Source organism: Heterocephalus glaber, unplaced genomic scaffold (genome assembly GCF_053883595.1).
Source record: "Heterocephalus glaber isolate CG9 unplaced genomic scaffold, H.glaber_assembly_v1.0 deba00001572, whole genome shotgun sequence".
Classification (NCBI taxonomy): domain Eukaryota; kingdom Metazoa; phylum Chordata; class Mammalia; order Rodentia; family Bathyergidae; genus Heterocephalus; species Heterocephalus glaber.
In genome coordinates, this window is record NW_028258357.1 from 5,822,519 (window position 1) to 5,847,327 (window position 24,809).

Genomic DNA, 24,809 nt, shown 5'->3' on the forward strand with positions numbered 1-24,809 from the left:
AATTAAAAATAACAACATGGTATGAAGAAGTGAAGAAATTAAGGGAAAGGAAATGAAAGCAATAATTTCTATAAAATAAAGCTAAAATGTTTAAACAATGAGGAACATACCGAAGAAATTACCTGCATACTGAAAAATGCATTATTAGGGTATGTACTAAAATGAAATAAATAAATATTGAAGTAACCTTCTTATGTATTATGCAATAAGACTACAGCATCCTGCATTGGAAAAGCATGCAAAATAATTAGGGAAATGGATTGAAGGACACATTACTCAAGGGCACAAGTCCTTTACAGGACTCAGAAGACAATGCTAACATTTGAAATTCAAGGTGAAGACAATTGCAGAGTCTTTGATTTGTGGATGGAATAGATTTATTTTTTATTCTTTTATTGGTACATTTTAGGTATACAATATGTTTACATTTATCATTGGGTGCTTGTACCTGTACATGATGTATCTTGGTTCTTATTTTTTCCCCATTCCCTGCCCTTCCTTCACCCTCTCCACCCTTCCCTATTTACAAAGGCTTTGTTTCCATTTTTTCCTTTTCTCATAAATTTTCCCTTCCCTTCTTTCTTTTCCCTTCCCCTCCCACCACCCCTACCCCTTTGGACCTTTTCTTCCTATTTCAAATTATCAATTATTCATTTTAATCATTTTAATCCTTATTTACACTTTCAATTTCTCACACTAAAGAAACTATTCTGTATTTACAGATGTGTGTCCTATTTATTGCACTTAGTATGACCTCAATGTGCATCCACTTAGCTATAAATGTCTCTAGTTTCTCATTCTTTATGGCTGAGTAGTACTCCACTTTATAAAAAAAAACAAACACACATCTTCTTTATCCAGTTTCCATTTGATGGGCACTTGGGCTGTTTCCAAGCTTTAGCTATTATAAACTGTGCCACTATAAACATGGGTGCACATATATCGCTGTGGTATGATTCTTCTAATTCTTTTGAGATGGAATTGTTTTTGAAAGTAATAGAAGTTCAATGAAATAAAGATTTGAGCTACATTCATGTCAGCAAAATACCAATGGAATCTGCATTAACCTTTTATTTTAGAAATTATCTCCTTGTCCTATTTCCAAAATATTAACCAAAGGCTAGACTGCTAAAAACCCTTTTACTATAAACGAGACACTGCTGTGTGGAAAGCAGATATGATCCTGTAGATTTATCCCTCAAAAGAGTCTCTGGATATAACAAGCACTTCTTATACTCTGAGTCTACTCAGCATGATTTTGTGCCAAAAATATTGTTACAATCTAGACTGGTTTCTCATTTTTATAAACCATAATTACACAGAGAAATAGCCAAAGGAAATTGCTGGTTGTCTAGAGATCATCTAAGCCTGCTTGACAAAAAAGGGTTTTTGAGGATTATGTACAATCATATCTCTTACTTAATAAAGCACATATGAGCTATAAATGCTTGCAAACAAGTCACTCAACATTTTTGATCCCTAATCATTGAATTATTGATACAATGTAGCCTTAACATTCATTTTCTTCTCTTCAAATACCACATTTCTTTGGCAATCTAAGCAGCATGAGTTTATGCTTCGTGAGTTTATCATAGTTGCCAACACTTATAATCTCAATTGCTCATTCAAAATGTGTAATTGACAAACAAGAAGATTTACTAAAAGATTAAAATTTTTTGACATAAAAAGGCTTTATTCTTAGTGTGATAGTGCACACCTGTAATCCAAGCACTTCTGGTGGGTGAGGTAAGAGGATTAAAGTTTGAGGGATCTGGATGATTTTGTGACTTAGCAAGTTCTGGTCTAAAAATAAAAACAAACAAATGGCCTTACAAAATACTGCCCAGGCATGGCACAACAATAATTCCTATCAGCACCAAAGGATATATAATTTGAAATTAATGCTGCCCCATATTGTTGACATAAATGGTTTTGTAAAGGTGGTTGAGAATGCAGTTAAAGTTGTTTTTCTTGAAAAGAAACGTTAACAGCTAGATGAAAAGATACTGAAGAACTCTTGAAATCACATGTTGAGAGATTCACTGCTGTACTTGTTCAGGAGGACATAAATCCATGACTTGAAGAAGATGAAGAAGATGACCTGAAGAGGTGCAAGTCAAACCACAAGAGCCATCTACTTCAATGGAATGTGTGTGCCAATGCAAATCTAATGCTAAACATGATCCTCACGCATATATATAACAAACTACCCTCAAATCCTCATAAGAGAACCAGAACAGTCTTGTTAACATTGTTGAGGTCTCTTACTGAGAAAGTTCAGATTCTTCAGGAAGTCAATAACAAGGAAAAACTAAAAGACAAACAGATTTATTGACAGAAACTTTCAAATTACAATGGAAGTTTAAAGCCTGAGAATAAATAAGACAAAGAGAAGGAAGAAATAGTCTACATAAAAAGCCTCAGACAAGGCTCAGAATCTGACTAGCTGTTTGGCAGCCCTAGAGCTGAGGCTGCCCTGCCCACAGAGGTACTATACATGATTTTAAAAAGGCTGATTCTGTAATTTTCTTATTGTTCCCACTCAAAACCTAGGAGAAAATATGAAAGTGTATGCCCTTATTAGGAGCATGGAAGTAGATCCTGACTGCTTAGAGCCTGTCAGCTAATTACTCTCTGGGAGAAATTCTCTGTTGAAGGGAGATCTGAGGGAAATGATTCCATGGCTTTCAAACTTAGAAAAGAATACAAAACTGTTCATAGACGTAAAACCTGTGACTGAGGATTGGATCTGCAGCTCAGAAGTGGAGCACTCGCCTCAAAATCCCAGGCCCTGACTTAGATCTTCAGAATCATTAAAAAAAAAATTAATGAAAACAAATCTCTATTTTGCAATAATTTCCATTCAAATACATTGTGCACCTTTCCAGAATCTTTCTGGAGTCTGCAGTAATGGAAGCATGGGGAGCAGATGTCAATTCCTCTGGTTGTGATGGTTGCCTTAAATTGCCCTTCATCACCCAACAACCTGACTGCATGTTACCTTCAGCAATTTCTAACACTGATTGCCTCAGTTCCGATGCCTTTCTTCTGCACCAGTTTTCTCCAATACCAATCTCATCAAACTTGCTGAATTTATAACAATTCATATAGGAAATAACTTTGCTTTTATTGCTTTTTCCTAAATCTTCCCATTAATAAAAATTTATTTGTTGTTATACTTTATATAATGGTGTTCATTTTGAAGGTAAACTTGATGTGAAAGCATTCATTATATACATTTTATTATTTTCAATGCAAGTATTTGTTTATAACCATATTGATTGTTCAGTGGTCAAGAGATGGATGCAGGAGGGGAGGGAGAAGGGAAGTTAGAAAACATAAAGATACATAAAGAATGTAATCAGGTACTAATATGTACCAATAAAGACAAAAAGAAAAAAGAATATTTTAAGACACCATGTTTTATCATAATAGCTTAATACATTTTTAAATTTCTTAGAAACATTTTAAGATATTAAATTGGGACTTATATTTATGTGGGACCTTTCAAGCAAAATTTTTAGTGTTGGTTTAAAGTCCTTGGAAATTTAAAGGATCTCTTGAGTTTTAATAATCCTTGGGCTAAAAATATATTTCAAACTTTTGAGAATCTCATCTTACAACCTCTATCTACATTTTTAGTCAAACTTTTCTTCAATTATTCTCCCTCCAACTTTATCATATACTGATAGTGAAGAACTTGGGTGCATTATAGTTCAACATACTATGCTTTCGATTTTCATTTCTTTAGCTATGCTATTCTCTGTTATTTGAGTGCCCCCATAAATGTTTACTTTGCTCAACCTGGTAAAATCATGCACATGTTCAGACAAGACTGGGTGCATTCAGGGTGGTATGGCCATAGACATCATACACATGCTCAAATCTTCATCTTGACTATTATATCTACCAGTTGGATACACATTCTGCTCTGTTCTCTGTGGTCCATGGATGCTTGGTATGTATTTTTCTTATCCCTTGGCTTTTCAGGTCAAGAATGGGCAATTAGTTTTATATTCTAAAAATAATAAGACTAAATTTAAATGATAAATGTGCTATACAAAAATTAAGCTTTTTTTCAAAAACAAAACTTGAAAATTCTACTCACAAAATCACTATCATTTATTGTAACATAATTCTAGAAAGCTCTAATGTAACTACAAAAATTGGTGTAATTAGTGTTCTACTTTCTAAAGTGCTTATCAAATGAATTAGAAAATATGAATCAATGGCATTCTTTTTATAACAACATGGTGAAACTTATTACTGAATCACTTGCATCTAAAGTTTCCTAAAAGGATTAATTACATAACTTTCCCTGTAAAGTATATAAATTAATTACTTGAATTTCCAGTTATATGTCTAATTTAAAAGATTTATTAGGGGCAAACTAAAAGGATTTAAATTAATGTATTGGGATGACTCCATCATTATGTATGAAATTTCTTCTGTTTATCACAATTGTCAAAAAAATTTTAATTAGCAAAATGGTTTATTACCATTAAAAAAGAGCATTCACTTTTCAATATATAGGAAGTCCCAATATGTAATTATAAAAGAATGTATGCTTGTGTTTTAAAAGCTACTCAATTTTACTTTATATATTTAATCTGGTTATCTCAACTTTTGTGTAACTTGGCAATGAATCTGAGAAGATAGATATTGGGATCTAATTAATCAGGAAATACACGATGCCATGAAGTACATGTCAGAATTGGTAAAATAGACCCTTTCTACAAGCAAGAAGCAGCCATATTTCACAGTTATGATGCAATTACATTGTTATTTCACAGCTGTCAAAAAGCATAGTCTTGAAATATGACTTTTTAAAGTACATACTTAAAAAACTTTCTCAACATTTTAACTAAAAATCTTTCAGAGACGCTGTGAATGCTATAACTAGAAGCACTTTAAACAGAGGGAGAGGAACCAAGAAAACCTTTTAATATAATTTTTGATAGAATTTTTATAATTCCATATTCTATCTTTTTTTTTTTTTTTTTTTTTTTTGTGCCAGGGATCGAACTCGGGTCCTTCCGCTTGCAAGGCAGGCGGCAGAACCACTGAGCTAAATCCCCGGCCCAGTAATTCCATATTCTAGACAAAGTATATTAAAAATTTTTCATGTGTCTCAAACAGAACATATAAAGCAATACAAAATTCTAGCTATTAAACAGACACATCTAAGAGATGATCAAAATAAATAAATTTTAGTCAGAAGAATTTTTCTAATAAATTCTTGTTTTTAGCTTAGATACAAAGTAAAAACAAATAGAAATACAATATAAAAAGTTTCATTAGGAGACTCAGGCTTAATATTATGTGATTAGAGCAATGAATTGGAATCAAGCTGATTTTACTCTGCAAAATATATACTATAACATCCTCTACAATCACTAAAAACAGACTGTACATAGGCTCTCGACTTCCTAATAGGCAATAGAGATAATTATAATTAGGAAAAAGATTCAGAGTGCTCATGATGCAAAATATAGACTTAACTGTTAGAAGCCAGGCAGTATTTTCTGGTTCTAAATGCAGGCAGAAATAATTTCACTGTTATTGCACTAGGTCACTGTATAACAAATGGATCACATATTCCAGAGTATAACTAAAATAAAGATTATGGGACTTTCAGATTGATAATTCTTATAAAATCACTGCAGGCCAAACATTACATTTGGTTCAGTACATTGAACATTAAGATTATAATTGAAGACATCTCTGAGGTGCAATCAAGTTAGGCCAGCACTTGGTCCTGTGAGATGATGGATACAGGGAAAAAAATCTCTGAGCTAGTCTCTGCCACTTCTGTAACTGGCCATTTCTTATTTAAAAATAATTGAAGGGACTATGGATAATATATGCTTCTAGCAACTTCAACAAACTATATTGTTTTAAAAGGATTATCTTCCTTACAGTTATTTCATATAAAATTATGTGGTAACATCAGTTGACATTAGAAATATAGTATTTAGTAGAAGACAAAAAGCAAGTAATAGAAAACTTTATAAATTATGATACAATTTTCACTATTGCTTGCCAGAAGATAAGAAAAATTAAATGATATATTTAGGGATACATACAGAAATATTTAAATTACAACTTAATTAAGAAGAATTAACAAAAAGTCACTATTAAGGGTAAATATCCACTCCTTATGTTAAAGTATATGAAACAGAGTTACACACTGATAAAGAAAACCAACCCATTTCAAGGTAGGTTTTTTCTCAAAACCTGGTTGTGATTCTGTTCCCATAATATATTGAGCAACTCACTAATGGAAAGGCTAGGGCAAAAAGAACAGTGTGCTGAAAAATATATTATAGTAGATTACACTGTGGTTGGAACTGAGTGCATGCTTATGATGATAAATCTATTAGTAATGTATTTTTGTTTAAAATTGTTCCAGAACCCAGAAGCTTACAATAACAAAATGTTAATTATGTCTTAATTTCTGTGGCTCAAACCAGTATGATTAGTTTTGCTGAGTGGTTCTGGCATCGAATATCTCATGAGGTTGAAGTTGCACTGTTAACTCTGGACACTGCTCAACTAGGGGAGTACCTGTTTCAAGTTCACTCACACATCTTATAGGAAGCCTGAAATGTCCACTTCTATGTTCCTCATGTGTCTGGTGGAAGGTCGTAGTCCAGTCCTCTCTATTTGTGGTCCCCGAGACATCAGTTTTTGTCACAAGCCCCATTATAAAGCCATTCACCATATCATTTGACTTCTCTCAAATATCAGTGATCCCAAAAAGACGGAAGAGCACTTCAGAGTGAAACCACAGTACTTTTATGACCTAATATTAAAACTGTCCGCCATCACTTCTGCTTGTGGTATTGCTTACAGAGACCAGAGCAGGCGCAGTACGAGAAGACAGTGTGCAAGAATATGAATCTCAGGACACAAAATTATTAGTGTCAAGTTAAAGGCTGCTTACCAAAATAGCATTTAGGACACATTAACATATTTTTTTGTTCTTTAAAAGTCAAATACCTTATTTTGAAAGGGGATTAAAAAGAAGGAAATTTTTAGATGCTCCTGTTTTACTACTTTAAAAGTATTCCCACCTGTGAAGGAATTCTTCACACTTAATAATAAATGTATTAAATATAACAATAACTACAAATAATATATGTTACATGTAATAAAATAATTGACTATAATTTTATTTATAATGGCTAATGAAGTTTAATCCAGTCAAATTCCTCTTCGTTAAGTCAGATACTAAACAGATATCACTGAAAACTATAAACTCTTATTGAAGAACTTAACAATACCTGATTTATAAATTTTTAGACCTACTTTTTTAAAATCCTGCTATACCTGCTTCTTTTGTTATACTTCTGATTATTTAGTAGATATCTGTCCTTTGCAAAAGGAATAATTCTGGATGAGAAAAATTCATCATTTACTAGATGAAATACAACTTTTGTTCAAATCAATTACGCTATAAATATAGACAACCATAAGTAACCATATATTTAAAAATCTTTGTAAGAATGTGAGCAAGGAGAATTCTGCAAGCATGGTTCATATAAGAGTTATGATTTCATAGCACAAAAAATATATTTCAATTTTGATCTTTAAATAGTGAAAACATAAAAAATCCTCTTAAATAATATCTAGATTTTACACAGAACATGGTACTCATTCTTTTTCTCTGCGCTATGTGTATTTGTGTGATGTGACTTTATTTGAATTCATAGGTCTTTTTTTCTCATACAAGGTCAATAAAAACAAATTTTTCTTCACGTTTGTCACAACCTTTGAAAATACAAAAGATTAGAGTGGGAAAAGTAATCAGAGGCATGCACACATCCATAAACATTTTGATATTGCAAACTGTTTGGGCAAGGGAATCGATGTTTCGAAGACTAGCAGAGGGACAGTAGCCTTTCTCTAAGGTCAACTGCATCAAACTTATTTCTCAAAGACCCATTACCATTTGTACTCATCTATCGTCAAAAGGTCACTAGAAAATAGTATTTCACAAGAAAACATAATTTCAGCAATTACCAGAACGAAATTTATTATTAGGTTGCTAAACTAATGGGTCATATTTCTACAACAGCTGATATTCTGTTTTTGTAAAGCATTTGTTTTCCCTTGTGGAGAGAAACAGATTGGTTCAGTTATCTAAAGCCCTGGTAATAAAGCTGAGGTCAAAGCAAACACTGGGGATTAATCATTTTCCCCCAAAATCTGCTATAATCTTTGCCAGTTCTCTAATAGTTTTACTCCATTGTTTAGATAGACTTAGTATTTGCAAAACTATTTTAAACAGTTTAACATTATCTCCTCAGTAGTTACATATCATCTCTATACCTATATGTCTTGTTTTCATTACAACTAAAGATTTTTCTCTTCTAAACTTTACCTTCAGACTCATTTAGTTTATTAATGATTGCATTCTTTCAGAATCTTAAGAAATGTTAATTTCACTACTTATCAATTGGTCTCCCCGCTCTGGGCCTATCTCAAATTACACAATCTGACAATATAGTTGCACCTCATTCTCATTCTAACTTTCTCTTGTCTTTTCTCCTTTACTGTTCATAAATCTAGTTATGTCGACCAAGAATAGTATCCATTTCTTTCCCTTTCATGTTACTTTTTTTTAAAGCTTTGTCATCTTATGCTTTCCTCCTATATGTTGCAAAACAGAAATATCAGGTTGTCATCCACCCTTCTCCAACTCTTTCACCTATATTCTCTATTCTTTCTTGAGTTTTTGGACAGACTTTTTTGTTGTTGTTGTTTAAAAAAGTCGACATATTTTTTATCTGTTAAATTCCTACTAGCTGCACATGGGCAGAAGTGCCAGTCCCCGCGGCTGCTGCTCCTGCCTGTCTCTCTGGTTACTCAGGTCGCTGGCCTGGCCACCGCCTCAGCTGTGCTGCCCTTATGGGAGTCCCAGCATTCTTCTGCTGGCTCAGCTCCAAGTATCTGTTGATCATTGTCAACTGTGTGGAAGAGAAGCCCCCAAAATGCAATGGTATAAAGATTCCAGTTGATGCCAGTAAACCTAACCCAAATGATGTGGAGTTTGATAAGCTGTATTTGGATATGAATGGAATCATCCACCCCTGTACTCATCCTGAAGATAAGCCAACATCAAAAAAGGAAGAAGAAATGATGGTTGCAATTTTTGAGTACTTAGATGGACTTTTCAATATTGTAAGAGCAAGACGCCTTCTCTACATGGCAATAGATGGAGTGGCACCACGTGCTAAAATGAACCAGCAACTGTCGAGGAGGTTCAGAGCATCAAAAGAAGGAATGGAAGCAGCGATGGAGAAGCAGCATGTCAGGGAGGAGACACTGGCAAAAGGTGGCTATCTTCCTCCAGAACAAATAAAAGAAAGATTTGACAGCTACTGTACTACACCAGGAACCGAGTTCATGGACAATCTTGCTAAATCCCTTTGCTATTAGATTGTTGATCATTTAAATAATGACTCTGGGTGGAAAAATTTGACAGTTATTTTATCTGATGCTAGTGCTCCTGGTGAAGGAGAACATAAAATCATGGATTACCTTAGAAGACAAAGAGCACAGCCTAACCATGACCCAAATACTCACCATTGTTTATGTGGGGCAAATACTGACTTCATTATGCTTGGCCTCACTACACATGAACCGAACCTTACCATTATTAGAGAAGAATTCAAACCAAACAAACCCAGGCCCCTTGTGGTTTTTGTAACCAGTTTGGACATGAGGTCAAGGATTGTGAAGGTTTGCCAAGAGAAAAGAAGGGAAAGCATAAGAAAATTGCAGATAGTCTTCCATGTGCAGAAGGACAGTTCATCTTCCTTCACCTGAATGTTCTGTGTGAGTATTTGGAAAGAGAACTCACCATGGCCAACCTGCCATTCACATTTGCTGTCAAGAGGAATATTGATGACTGGGTCTTCATGTGCTTCTTTGTGGGAAATGACTTCCTTCCCCACTTGTCATCCTTGGAGGTTAGGGAAGGTGCAATTGACCATTTGGTTAACATATACAAAAACGTAGTGCACAAGAGTGGGGGTTACCTTACAGAAAGTGGTTATGTCAATCTGCATCATGTTAGTAGTTGGTGAAGTTGAGGATAGCATTTTTAAAAAGAAAGGATGATGAGGATAGTTTTAGAAGATGACAGAAAGAAAAAAGAAAGAGAATAAAGAGAGATCAATCATCTTTCACTCCCAGTGGAATATTAACCCCTCATGCCTTGGGTTCAAGAAACTCACCAGCTTCCCAAGTAGCCAATAACCCAAGACAAGCAGCTTATGAAAAGCAGATACAGACCAACTCTAGCCCTCCCGTGTCTCCTAATACAAGTTTCACATCCGATGACTCTACTATGAGTTAAGCAAAAAGCAAAAGACAGTGACAGTGAAACTGAAGCCGAGGATAACATCAGGTTATGGGAAGCTGGTTGGAAGCAGCGATACTACAAGAACAAATTTGATGTTGATGCAGCTGATGAGAAATTCCATCGTAAAGATGTACAGTCTTATGTTGAAGGACTTTGCTGGGTTCTTAGATATTATTATCAGGGCTGTGCTTCCTGGAAATGGTATTATCCATTCGATAATGCTCCATTTGCTTCAGATTTTGAAGGTATTGCAGACATGCCTTCTGATTTTGAGAAGGGTACAAAACCGTTTAAAGCACTGGAACAACATATGGGAGTTTTTTCCAGCTGCACGTGGTAACTTTCAACCCCCATCTTGGTGGAAGCGCATGAGTGATCCTTATTCTAGTATAATTGACTTCTACCCTAAAGACTTTGCTATTTATTTGAATGGGAAGAAATATTCATGGCAAGGTGTTGCTCTGTTGCCCTTTGTGGATGAGCAAAGGTTGCGACCTGCCCTGGAAGAGGTGTACCCAGACCTCACTTCGGAAGAAAACAGAAGAAACAGACTTGGAGCTGATGTTTTGTTGTGGGGAAACATCACCCCTTCATGACTTCATTTCTGAGCTGTACTGAACAGGTTCCACAGAGCCAGTGGATGTCCCACATGAACTTTGCCATGGGATTCAAGGAAAATTTTCTATGGATGAAGAGGCTGTTCTCCCAGATCAAGTAGTGTGTTCTCCTGTTGCCATGTTACAGGATCTGACATAGAACACTGCAATCAATATTAATTTTAAAGACCACAGTTTGCTGAAGATTACATTTTTAAAGCTGTAATGCTTCCAGCAGCAAGAAAGCTAGCAGCAGTATTGAAGACCAGTGACTGGGAAAAATCCAGCAATGGTTGTCAATGGAAGCCCCAGCTGGGCTTTAACCGGGACTAGAGGCCAGTCCACCTGGACCAGGCAGCCTTCAGGACTTTGGGCCATGTTATGCTAAGAGGCTCAGGGACTTGAGTTTACAGCAATGCTGCGCCACCCACTGTGACTTACCAGGGAAATTTATACAAGCCGCTGTTCAGAGGACAAGCCCAGATCCCCAAACTGATGTTCAATATGAGGCCCCAGGATTCCTGGCAAGGTCCACCTCCCCTTTTCTAGCAGCAGAAATTTGACAGAGGTGTTGGGGCTGAGCCTCTGATGCCATAGAACTGGATTCTCCAGACCCAAAATGCAGCTTTCCAGTCAAACTAGTACCAGATGCTAGCTGGGCCTGGTGGGTATCCTCCCTGGCGAGATGATCGTGGAGGAAGACAGGGATATCTCAGAGAAGGAAGAAAATACCCTTTGCCACCACCCTCACGAAGATACATTTGGAATTAAGCTTTTGCAAAGATTTCCCAAATCCTTTCATCATTCTACAGTTTTATGGTTTTTGTGGAAAGGAGATTTTTTTTTCTCAAGTAGGAGTTTTTAATAAAACTACAGTACTTTATGTATTTCTTTTAACTGCATATTTCTACTGAACTGATCTCACTGTTTTATGTTGCTTTCCAAAAATGTGTGTTGTATAATACAGTGGATCTGAATTTATAATTGCTTGTAAAACATATTTGATGGAATTAGTACTGGTTTTTTATTATCGTTAAAAATCAAACCAGCTGTGGACTTCAAAACACAGTGTATTCTAGATCATCTAAGATCCATGCTGATTTTTAGTGCATAGGAATTAGGTACGAACTCTTTGTGCTGGAACCCTCAGCAAACTAAAGTATATACTGTTCTTTGGAAACAGTTCATTAATGTACTTGTCTTACAGAAATTTCTAGACTTTAATAAAAAATAAAGTTAAACTTTAAAAAAAATTCCTACTAGCTAGTGAAAAGGAAATAAAGTACTGTCTTCATAGCACTAAGTCACTCTGTTTCATTTGGCAAAAATAACCAAAAAGTATCTGTCAATATATTTATTTTGTCTTAACATTATCATGAAAATTTGTAAGGGGGAAGAACTTTGTAAGAATTCTCAGATAGTTTGAGTTAAAAACTAAATATGGAAAAGTGATATGTAATTGTTAATGGAACAATTGAATTAAAATTATAATCTTCTATAATAATCTAAAATTTTCCATGTGAGAATACAAGTTATTAGTGTGCAGTAAATATTAAAAAATTATTTTTCAAGAAAAAATATACCTAGTTAAAATGTAAATGTAATGAAATGATATTTGGGGCCGGGGATTTGGCTCAGTGGTTCTACTGCCTGTCCCACAGGTGCCAGGACCGGAGTTCAATCTGTGGTACCAAAACAAAGAAAAAAGAAAAGAAATGATATTTGTTTCTGGTAAGGCAGTGTAATATAGACTGCAATTATCCTTCTCTAGGGGACAAATATAAATCTATACAAAATACTTTAAATACTGAATTTTGGATGTTAAGACAGTAGGCTGCATAGGAGAAATAAAAGAGATGAAACTTTTTTTGGTACCAGGAATAAACTAGGGACCTTGCACTTGCGAGGCAGGTGGTGGCACCACTGAGCTAAATCCCCAGCCCCGTGATGAAACTTTTTAATACCTACAACATATCTGACAGTATATCTATTCCTTATTTTGAGGATGGAAAAATGAAGCCAAACTAGCTACTAAAGTACAAATTCAAAGAAGGAATGTAGTGAGTTAAAGCAGTAAGAGTTTTCAGGAAAGAGTATTTATTGGAGATGAGAAAATTATATAGAGAGAGTTTTACAGTTCCATAGAGGATACTTTCCAATTAGTACAATTTCTAATTAATCCATCCATGTAAAAAAAAAACCAAAACAATACTAGATCACAGAAATGATCATGCTAAAAATCAAGAGAATATGATCCTAAGGCTTTATGTATGTCTGGAAATAATTTCTATCTCTGACAGAAATATTGAAAAATAAGCTGGTAAAGGAGTCAACAACAGGTACAAAATTAAAGAATAATTTGATTCAGAATTGAAAGAAAATCCATGATTAAAGGCTGGCAGGTAATTAGTCTATGAGTGATGTCATCTAATAAATGTTAAATGCAAGCCTCAAAGGGATTAAATATTTTAAAATAATTTAACAATATTCCATAGCAAAGCTCAATAATATTAAATGATGAAAATATATAGGACTAGTGAAAGTTTATATAATGCCTAGCTTGTAAGAAAATGTCACCAGAAATTTGAGTACACAAGAGAATAAAATTCATAAGAAGCAGAAATATGAGTCAATAGTAATAAAGCTATACATGACACAGATGAAAGAATTAGTACCCACAGATATTAAACCATGGGTTTCTACTCATTTTCATCTGATGAAGAAGATATAAAGAAGAGTGACTAAGCTAAAGAGAGGAGAAATAAAATAAATTAAATCAAAAATCCTTTAACCAAATCTACAATGTATGAAATAAAATATCCTCTCAATATAATTAACAACAGGAAATCTGATGAACAGAAACAGAAATTTTGTAAAATCAAAAACATAAAGAACGAATAAAATTTGAAAAGAAACAAGCACTTGTGACATATATAATGATTTAAAGTGGCCTAATAATTGTATAATCACATGCTTTGAAAGAGAGAGTGAAAGAAAAGAAATCTATTTTAGCAAATAATGTACATAGTCAAAAAGATAAAAAAAAAAAAAAAAAAAGAATCCAAACTTATGGATCCAAGATACTCAACAAACCCAACTAGTTCATGTCATAACTGAAAGATTTAAAAGGAGTTAATTCTTAGAGCAAATAGTAAAATTTATCACCTAAACAGTAAGGTCAATGAGCAAGATAAGAATTACAGCTGACTTTTCATTGTAAGCAACATAAGCCAAAAGACAATGGATTGATATTTTAATATATGGAAGCAAAATTAATGTTAATTTATAAAATGTCACTCAGAATCCCATATTGAGCCAAAACTACTTTTTAGAAATAAATGTAAATAGAAGCGTTACCAGTGACAAAACGTATTACTCTGAAAATCTACTCCATACAAACAAAAAGAACAAGTGACTAATACTGTTAAAATTAGCTGTATTAGAACTTTGGAAGTTGATACCAGGCTTGAACAATCTCAATCTCTTAAACCAAGTTAAATCAATATTTAAGCAAGTTTTGTCTTTGTGGCATTTTAATTTAGCCAATTCCCATCCCTTTCTCTCCTGTTTTGTGACACTTTGAAAACTAGGAGATTTATAATCATGGTAGCCGTCAATGCTAGCAAGTTAGCCAATAATGGAAGGATCAAAATGAGGGAGTCCCCTTGATATTTCCTCATTGGAGAATTTTCAGATTTGACCTACCTGGCAATTCCCTACTAAAGTTCAATTTATAAGCCCGTCTTTGGCTCACAGCTCATTCAGGGTGAAATGTGCAACATTTTGGGCATATGTTTAGAATTATGTGTAGTGACTACTTAAAATGGCAGTTAATAGGGGCCATTGGGATCAGTGATACAAGTTGAAGAATATTCACAATGTTGAACGAGATCTGCAAAAAGATGTGCACAGATAGCTCTGAGTACTCCAACATATCCTAAAAATTAAAAAAAGATATAGGGTAGAGAACTTGAGAAGCCCTATTGTTTCACCTGCACCTGATTCCGTGAGTCTGTACCAGGGGCAGGAAGGAAAGGCTAAGGCAGAGCTGTGCACTGCCTGAGTGGTGTAAACTGCTCCCAACATACAGAAGGATGCTGCAGCAGAGACAAGAGACTTTTGGTTTATTATATTTAAAACAATCTCTCTAAAATCATTAGTTGACCCTTAAGCTAATGCAACAGAGAAGTTAATGGCTAGGTACAACAAAGAGCATGGACTTTAAAAAACTGGACCTGAAAAGTCACTCTAGGAACAGTAGAAGGAAGAGTGAACTCAATTATAACAAAATAAATCTTGGGTTATATGGAAAACATGGTAGAGAGAAAGCCAAGTGTTCCTCCCTCTCCATAAAGATACTATGTTATAGTGTTTTAAATGTGGAATTCCTAACAGCAACAAAAATATAAGAAATACAAATGGAGAGGATATTATGATCCATAAACAAGAGAAAAATCACTTTCTACAGGCTATAAAGAAGCACATTTATTGGACTTAATTCAAAAATAACATAAAGCAGCTCATAAATATGTTGAAAGAACTAAAGAAAATCATGTCAAATTAAAAGAATGTATGAAAACAATGCTACTACTAATAGAGCCTATTAATATACAAAGAAATGTTAATAAAGAAACAAATAAAAATTTTGGAGTTAAGAGAATTAACAGAAATGAAAAATTCAGTAGAGGAATTCAACAATACATATAAGCTGGAAGAAGAAACATTAGCAAAATTGAAGATAGGTCATTTGAGATGATTCAGTCATTAAAAACACAGAATAAAGAATATGACCATAGTTTTGGATTCCTCTAGGGAACTAGCAAGTATACTAACATGGATATAATGGGAACTCCTAAAGGAGAGTAGTAAAATGTTGATATGCATTGACTGCTCTAAGATAATAATACATTAATAATAGATACAATTATTAACCTTAAATCAACCACAGTAAATAAAGGATCCAATAATTATATTTAATAAGCCAATATTGAAAGGATATGGAATTACTAAAAAATCTCTATTTAAAATGCATAAAATAGGAAAACAAAATTTAGAAAAATATGAAACTAATAAGAAGAGAGTAGATATTAATATACTTATATCACTAATGGCAGTAAAAGGACTACATATCTTAAGAGGTATAGAACATTAGAGAAAAAGAATGACTCATCTATAGGCTGCCTTATGGAAACTTACTTTTATTAATAGATAATAAGAACAAAAGTATGGAAAAGATGAAAATGTAAATTAAAAGAAAGCAGGACTGGCTATATCAATATAATCCAGACAATATTCAAATTAAATAATGAATTAAAAATCATGCACAATATAATTTGTTTCTGAAGGAGATTTTTTTTTTGCAGTACCACAGATCATACTCAGGACCTTACCCTTAGGAGGCAGGCGCGGCACCACTGAGCTAAATCCCCGGCCCCTTGAAGGAGATTTTAAATTTAACGAGGGATAAAACAATTGCATAAACACTCAACAGTCACAAATTAAGGAGAAAATTTTACAAACTGTACACATATAAAGTACAAAATCTAATCATGTTCTTGAACTGTATTTTAAATTCAAAACAACAAAATCTTATTCTAAACTACTTTTCTTGATAAGGAAAATTATCTCCCAATGGGTGCAGTGAAATTGATTAAAGTACTTTTCACTCTTCCCAAAGCAAATGACCATAATAGGATCTAATTTTATTATACAACTTATTCTCTTGTTGTGGTTATTTTTAATCTGTCAAAAAGAAGACAATTCTATAAGGCAGTTTAGATCAAAATACAGAACAGGCCAGCTTTTGAATTTCCTATACACAATGTACCTACTATTTAGCCAAATTACAGAACCTTTGTAATATGTCCTATAGTTTTGATATTAGGCTTATAGATACTAAACAGTAAAATTTTGGAACATAGTACTAAATAAATGGTAACTAATATTATGTCCTAATACAGTGGAAAACTTTGTGGGAGAAGAAAATACTGGAATTTAGTGTCTCAGGTCAAACACAATTCAAAGAACCTTTACTACTGTATCACACACCATAAATGTGTTTTTCTATTTTATACATATATACCAAACATCTTTTAGTAAACTTGGAACAGGTACTGTACTATGCATCAATTTTTTGTAACTAAGTATTTTATATTTTATCATGCTTGATCATAATAGAAGGTAATACATATATTTAAAATAATCCATTATTGTAGCATTTTAGCTAACAGTAGGACATGATGTTGAAGATGAAACACACAATTATTTTTCTTTCAGTCCATGTTATACTTTAAAAGGATGTTTTGTTGTAGGGCCATAAAAATATTCAAAAATATCTAATTTAAAAACATATAATTAGGTGGTACAGTATTTTCTATCTCTTTGTTAACAGTAACTTCAAGTACAAGAGACAATTTAAAAATTAAACACAAAACCTGCCTTTTTTTGATAGAATTATAAGAGTACTTAAATACAATTCTCTCAGCATCTTCTAAATCTTAAAATTGTTTGAATATTTTGCAGTAATTAGTAAGATATTACTAAAAAACATTTCAAAAAACATTATTAAGAAAATAATACAATTTTCTCTAACCTATCTCCTTTAAGATGCAAGAAAAATGCTAGCAATTTGAATTGTAATTAGATGTAGTAAATTAGGCAAAATTATTGCCAATATTTTATCTTTGTGACTAAAGGCCAATGTTCCAGTTCAAGTGCATTGAAAAAGATGAAAATAAAGTGCTTAAACTGAAATAATTCCTGCTATGCTACAATGTTGCCTTTATCTAAAATCTAATGGGCAAGCAGGCCTCAGAATTAAAGCAGATTGTATTATTTATTCATTACACTATGAGTTCATCTTAGAATGAAGGAAAATTCTTAGGTCATTATCTTTTCTCTGTTCATATGTCTATATGTAATTTGTTCCTTTCTTTACTTCATCCAAGGTACATTTCATCTATAATAAAGAGCTATAGGTAAATGAGAAATTTACCTTCCCATAGATATTCTCAACTCAAGGGGAAAAAAAGAACAGCTGAAGAGAAACATGCTCTGGTTAATGCAATTAAAAGGAATTTATTATAAGTATATATGAAGATAAAAAAGAAGAAACATTTTAACAGGTATGCTAAAAATTAGAAAACGGTTCCCTGTTTTTAGAGTAAAAAACAGATTAGTAGCCCAATAATAGGTCTGGTTATCCAGTAGTGAATATTCTAGTTTTCTGTACTTAAATTTACCATTGGAGACAGCTACACATTTCTAATAGGTATTTTCTGGGTTAAATTCCTAGTTCCACAATTTGCTAACTGTATAAACTTGATTTATGTAATCCACCTATATTTTAGTTGCCTCACTTGGAATAATAAGGAACAATAATAGCACTAAATTAATGTTTTCAGGTATGTTAATAACTTGATGCTTTGTAACACATTACCACAAATTTAACAGATTAAATCAATATAATTTATACTCTTATAATTTCTGTGGGTTAGGAGTCAGGGCATGGCTCATAAATGATATCTCATTAGGGTCTCATAAGGCTCCAATCAGCCTGTCTACATTTATTTCTGGAGCTCAGGGTCCTCTTCAAAGCTCATATGGTTGTTATTTGAATTTTTGCCTTGCTATTATGGTGTTGACATCCTTATTTTGTAACTGACAATCATCCTAGAGTTGCTTTATTCTATGGAGGTCTTGCAGCTCTTGCCAGGAAGCCCTTACACACAGCACACCCTCTATTCATTCAAAGTCAGCTGGAGAGTATGTATCTTAAAACTGTCTATGAAATTGAGGCCTTCAATAGGCCAAAATAATCATAGGTATGGTTTGCCATGTCCCTTCCTATATTCTTCTGACTGACAACAAATCATAGGTCTTGCCCACTTACATATAAAATGAGGACCACCATATAAACATATAGTTCATCGGGGGTCACTTTAGTATGTGCCCAACAAAAGAGTGTTAAATTAACTAATATGGATAAATAATGTCTAATCTTTATGAAAAAAGGATATTTTATAAATATTTGTACTTTTAAAAAATCTACTGTTAGCAGCAGCTAGTAAACTTTTCTAGTCTCTATGATACACCTCTCATTGCTCAATGAATTGGTTATTTCCACTATTAATCAGCCTTAAAAATCTCCTCATGAGTCTCTCCCTTTCTGGTTTATGGATTAAAGGCTCTCTTCTTACGCATCTACACTGCTCACTTATTGACACAATTCTCTGGTTTTTGTATGCCCAGAAAATCAAATCTCAATTTTATAAATTCACAAGTATAAAGAAACAATCAGGTTCTTTTGCTGCTGAATAAAAAGACTGTAAGCCCCCGTGACTGCAAGCCCCCGTGACTGCTCCCAAACAAGTAAGGACATGAATTACTTCCAGCCAGAATTTGCCCGCCAGTAAGTACAATAAAGTATTGTTAAACATTAGTCACATTTATAAATAGTCACATGTATCAAGATTTTCTTTTTTTATATTATGAAAAAGTAAAAATAATTTTATAACAAATTATTAAGAGAATAACAATAATTAATGTTACAATTGTTAAATAATTAATCTGAGGCTATCTTGTGATTAGGTTTAAGTCACATCAACCCCGTTATTAAATGCATCTCTTGACCTGCAATTTTCTATATTTACTTTATTAATTTATTAACTTACTTATATTCCTTTTTTTTTGGTACCGGGGATCGAACTCGGGTCCTTGAGCTTGTGCAGCAGGCGGCGAAACCACTGAGCTAAATCCCTGGTCCTAACTTACTTATATTAAATACCTTTCACAATGGTCATTATATCCTAGGTAATACTACAAAGCTGTTTTAAAAAATTTTTATTTCAGTAACTACTTCAAATATCCAACAAGGTGACTGGATTAGGAAAAGTGATATCAGATAAATAAATAACAATCTGACATGCTTTTTTAGGGAGAAACTATCAAATGGTCCCAACAACTGGATTATTTGTGCTTCACCTTTTGCAGAGAATGTGTATTGCTTTCAGCAAGTAGATTGATTTGCTAATCTGTGGCTTTATCATCAGTTATGTATAAACTGGCTTGTTGTCTATATTTTAGAGAGCCATAGGGGTTATTTCAATTTACCAGTATAAATCAATTATAGTGAATATTATCAGCATGTTTACTCCATACACAGTCATTGTTTCCAATAATGGATCAGTAATAATACATCTATGAATATAATTCAATATACAAGTAGTTTCTATTCATATTGAAGATTGGTCATCAGTAAAGGTATTTCCTAAACATAACTGTCCTCTCCTTTGGATCCTGTACCAGGTAGAAAGGTCATAAACTTCAGTGATGACACTCCAAAATATTTCTGGGCTTATAACCACTGACTGAATATTAAAAGACAGTTATGCAAAAAATGAATCACAAAGCAGTATTTGTTAACTATAGACCATTGATTATCCATGGATAGTTAATTGCTAGTACCTGTGAGCTTCTACAATCTGGATCATTCCTGCTAATTATATATTAGACATAAATATTTATACATGGTAATAAGCAACTAGGAATCTATACCGTAGGCTCCACTTTCAGTTTCTATTTTGAAGTACTCTAAGTTCCATATTTTATTACTTCTTTTAACTTGGTATTCTAGAATTTCAGCTCACACAATTCTTGTTCCATTTCTGTTCAGATAATGAAAATCCCTCAGGAATACCTAGGATTATTTTAATATTTGAAATCTAGTCTTATAGTCCAAAAATTTAAGGTTATAATTAGGCCAGATTTATAAAAGTTTTTCTCTTCATCTTGAAACTTCTCTCCAACTTGTTTTCTAAAATACAAAATCTTCCAGAGCCTCTTTCTTAGACTTTTTTACCTTCACATTTCTTTTTATTGACTGCACTAGATTTTCATTTGTTGATGGTCAGTGAATTTAAATGACACCCAGATATTTCTTTTTCTGTGGTTATCTTGTCAGTGCTCTTTAATATCAATAAATGACTTGTCATAAATCACATTAAGGCAGGCCGGGGATTTAGCTTAGTGGTTTCGCCGCCTGCTGCGCAAGCTCAAGGACCCGAGTTCGATCCCCGGTACCAAAAAAAAAAAAAAAAAAATCACATTAACGCATAACATCTCCACACTATTTCAATAACTGGCACGAATATTTTAGGAGCAAACAGGTCATGGCTACAATGTCTGTGATTTATAATCCTTGTTCAGACAAAATTATAGATACTCATAATTTCTGTATAAATATCATAAGATTTCGGTGATTCATTCTTTTTGTGTTATAATTTTTTTCCATGACAAAATAAAAAAGAATTTGTATATCATTTGTGCACAATTATTTTAGTATTTGAACAGTCACAGCCAAAGAACATGTAGCTTGACCCTTTAAGTAGGCTCACTTTCTGCTATTCTTTGGATGTCCTTTGTCTCTCAAAGGTTCCTGTGTTAGACACTCAGTTCCCACTATGGTGATAGAGGTGGTAGAACTTTTAAACTGTGGAACTTAAAGCCAGGGAATTGCATTATCAGGGACACTGGCCGCAGAAAGTGTGCCTATAGCTCCCATTGCACCCAGTTAGTTCCTGTAGGGTTGTCATTAAGGAGCAAGAGCAGCCTGCCCCTCTTTCTAGTTTCATGTCTCCCCAGATGGTCTTACTCTTGACACGCACTCTCTCCATCACATCTGCCATGATGTGAGTGGCAGTGTGGACTTTCACCAGAGGGTAAACAGAGGGGATTTTTCTCATTTTGAAACTGTAGATTCTAAAAATATTCAGGGAGCTATATAAATTGGTTTTTTATACATTTTCCACCCACTTTACAGGTAAAGAAACTCATGAAGAGTTATTTATTTGTAGCAAGTAATAACTATGTAAGTGCAGATTTCATGAATAATACTCAAGAAAACTAAATATAGAAATAAAAATTAACTTAAACAATATTTCATATTAAATAACGAGTGTGAGCATATTAAATTACTTTACTCGTGCACAGTGTGTACCAAAAATTACGCTTTCCTCTAGGCCTTGTACTCCCATTTTCCACTTTATTTTTATCCAATAGCCATACATACCTGTATTATAGCACTCAGTACATAGGATTGAATTGTTAGTTTTCTTTGTCTAGATTAACATAGTACACTCTTTAAGGACCCTAAAATCTTTCTATATCATGTGTAATATAATTTAAGAAAATGTAAAAGATTTCTGGTTTTTCATATAAAAATGTTATAAAGGAAGCATAATTTTTTAAAACCCCAAAACATGGACCATTACTACATTTAGTTAGGCAAAAATATTATCTTACAATCATTTGAAATAGTGTTTACATATAATGTAAATGTAATGTATATTAGCCTATTACATGATCAAAAAAGGACTCAAAAGTTTACAACATGGCTAAAGAAATCAACCAAGTAATATTGCAAAACAAGGACCCAATAGCTATTAATAATTTCCAATTTTATTGACTGGAATCAATAACTCATACTTACCAGTTGTAAAATAGAGAATTTAGAATAAAGATTACAGAATTTCTTTGATTTATTTTCTTCTCTCTGTGATTTCCTGTGCTGTCTACCTGATTGTTAAGTGACAGATTCGTCAGATACCAGTTTTCTTAAACTGATATATTGTATATGTAGTTATATATTTTTCAAATAAGTATAATTCTAATTTCACACATTTTTAAAAATTTGTCTCTTCGGTTATTGAAATATACACTTTTTCAACAACTTAATGTAAATCTATACAAAAGCATCAGTGTATCTCATAAATATACTGAAAAAAACGACAAGATAAAAACAAAATTAGTGTTTGAATTTCCAGAATAACTTTACTTGCCACATATAAGTATTTTATATGTGAGTAGAACTGGTCTATATAGTCATTATTCACCAATTATTCTCAAGTTAAAAGAGTATAATTAGCAATGGTGCTAAACAGTATGCTTATTTTGACTGAACAAAGCTTAAATACGGATAATCCTAGCTTTTCAAAAAGTAGAAGTAGAAAATTTTCTTTACACACCCATAAGTTTGAAGATCTGTGGAGAGACAACGATCTCTGAAGGGAACATTATGAGGGGAGGCAATGACACCGCGGCCTGCTTCTATCTTCATGAAGAACAAGGCAGAAGCACTGCAAAGCTCCCAGGTAGCAAGGGTGAGCAGGGAATAGGATTGGAATGATAAAATAAGAAAGATGAGCACACAGTATCTCCTAAAAGTAAAGAAATACAGGGGCCGGGGATTTAGCTCAGTGGTTCTGCTGCCTGCCTCACAAGTAAAAGGTCCCAAGTTCTATCCCCAGTACAAAAATTAAAAAAGTAAAGAAATACATATGATATCCATAAAATAGAAGAATAATATAGAATTCAAAATTAATTCTGAATGGGAAGGAAAATTAGTATTTAAATAAGATAAATCATTAGGTAAAACAATGCATGGGAGTGGAAACATGTTGCTGGTTTTATATATGGTCATGTTAAAATATTTCACATTTTAGAGCAATTCTAATAAAATTATATGTATCTAATTAGCAAAAGATACTACTAAGAATACCTTTTGAGGTTTTGGAGAACATATTTTATAAGCTACTTAAGATGTGTTATGTAGATTTATCAATCCTCCACGAGCAATGTAACTATTTATGTACTACAAACATGTACTAATGAAAAAAATAACTGAAAAAAAACACAAGATTAAAATAAGGATGGCAAAACATGATTTAACTGTATCTGCTCCATCATTACTATGACTGCAAAACAGAGATGTAATTGATAATGAGATCAGGACAAATTAATGCTGTGAACAGAAACTGATATTATATGAAAATAATTTGAGGTATGGATTAAAAGAGAAATGCCTAATGTATTATTAACTAAAAAACATCTTGAAAGTTCATCTCTTCTATCTTTCCCTCATTAGGATGCTCATGACCAGTTTAAATAAGTGTATATTAAGTTATATTGTCTCTTCATTCTTGCCTGTTGAAAACATCACATAGAAGTGAAAGGATTAGAGAGATATGAACAAGTTAGAATAATATCTAATTTATCAATACTGAGTTGTTTTAGTTATATAACATGGCAAAATATTATATTTTATATGATTCATGATAAAATACCATCATGAATGCTGGTGAGAGAAGTTGCAAGCATCAACATTTGCCCCAAAAAAGATAGAGAAGATTTTTCCAGTTAAATTGAGGGTTTTCTTTGTTTTGTTTTGTTTTGTTTTGTTTTGTTTTGTTTTCTGTACCAAGGATCTTGAGCTTTCCTCCCAGGAGCGGTGCCACTGAGCTAAATCCCCAGCCCTTGAGTTGAAATTAATAACGTTGTTGCAAGAATCTAGTTAAGGAATTGGGAGCCTTAGTTTTGCAAGTTACTAGAAATTAGGTAACTCATTAAACACATTAGGGATTCAATTTTATGGTTTTGTTTTTATTTCTTTTCTTTCCATCTTATGTTGCTAGTCATGTCATCATCGTTTTAAACGTACCGAACTGTTTCATGTCATTCTATAGATTGTATACATTGTATACATATGCTCCTTAATTATACTGAGGCCACATCCCAATCACACCAGCGTAAACTGAAAAAATGCATTTATACACATAGTATACTGTATAACATAGGTTAACAACACAATATGCTGTAGGATATCAGTTGTGCTCCCTCCTGCTCTCTTGGATGACTGGGTGCTATGGCTTATTGCCTCATATAAGAATATCACATGCATATTAATAACCCAGAACAAGACCAAAATTCAAAGTACTGTTTCTGCTGAATGGATATCTCTTTCACACTGTCTTAAAGTCAAAAAATCATGACTTGAACATCATAAG

At 33.3% G+C, this 24,809-nt stretch overlaps 1 protein-coding gene and 1 pseudogene across 13 annotated transcripts in view; one reads left to right on the forward strand and one right to left on the reverse strand.

Moving 5' to 3' along the window:
• Mgat4c (MGAT4 family member C) overlaps window positions 1-24,809 on the reverse strand; it is a 732,252-nt gene that overhangs the window by 555,352 nt on the left and 152,091 nt on the right. The window lies entirely within an intron of this gene.
• Window positions 8,708-11,739, forward strand: LOC101725389 (5'-3' exoribonuclease 2 pseudogene; annotated as a pseudogene).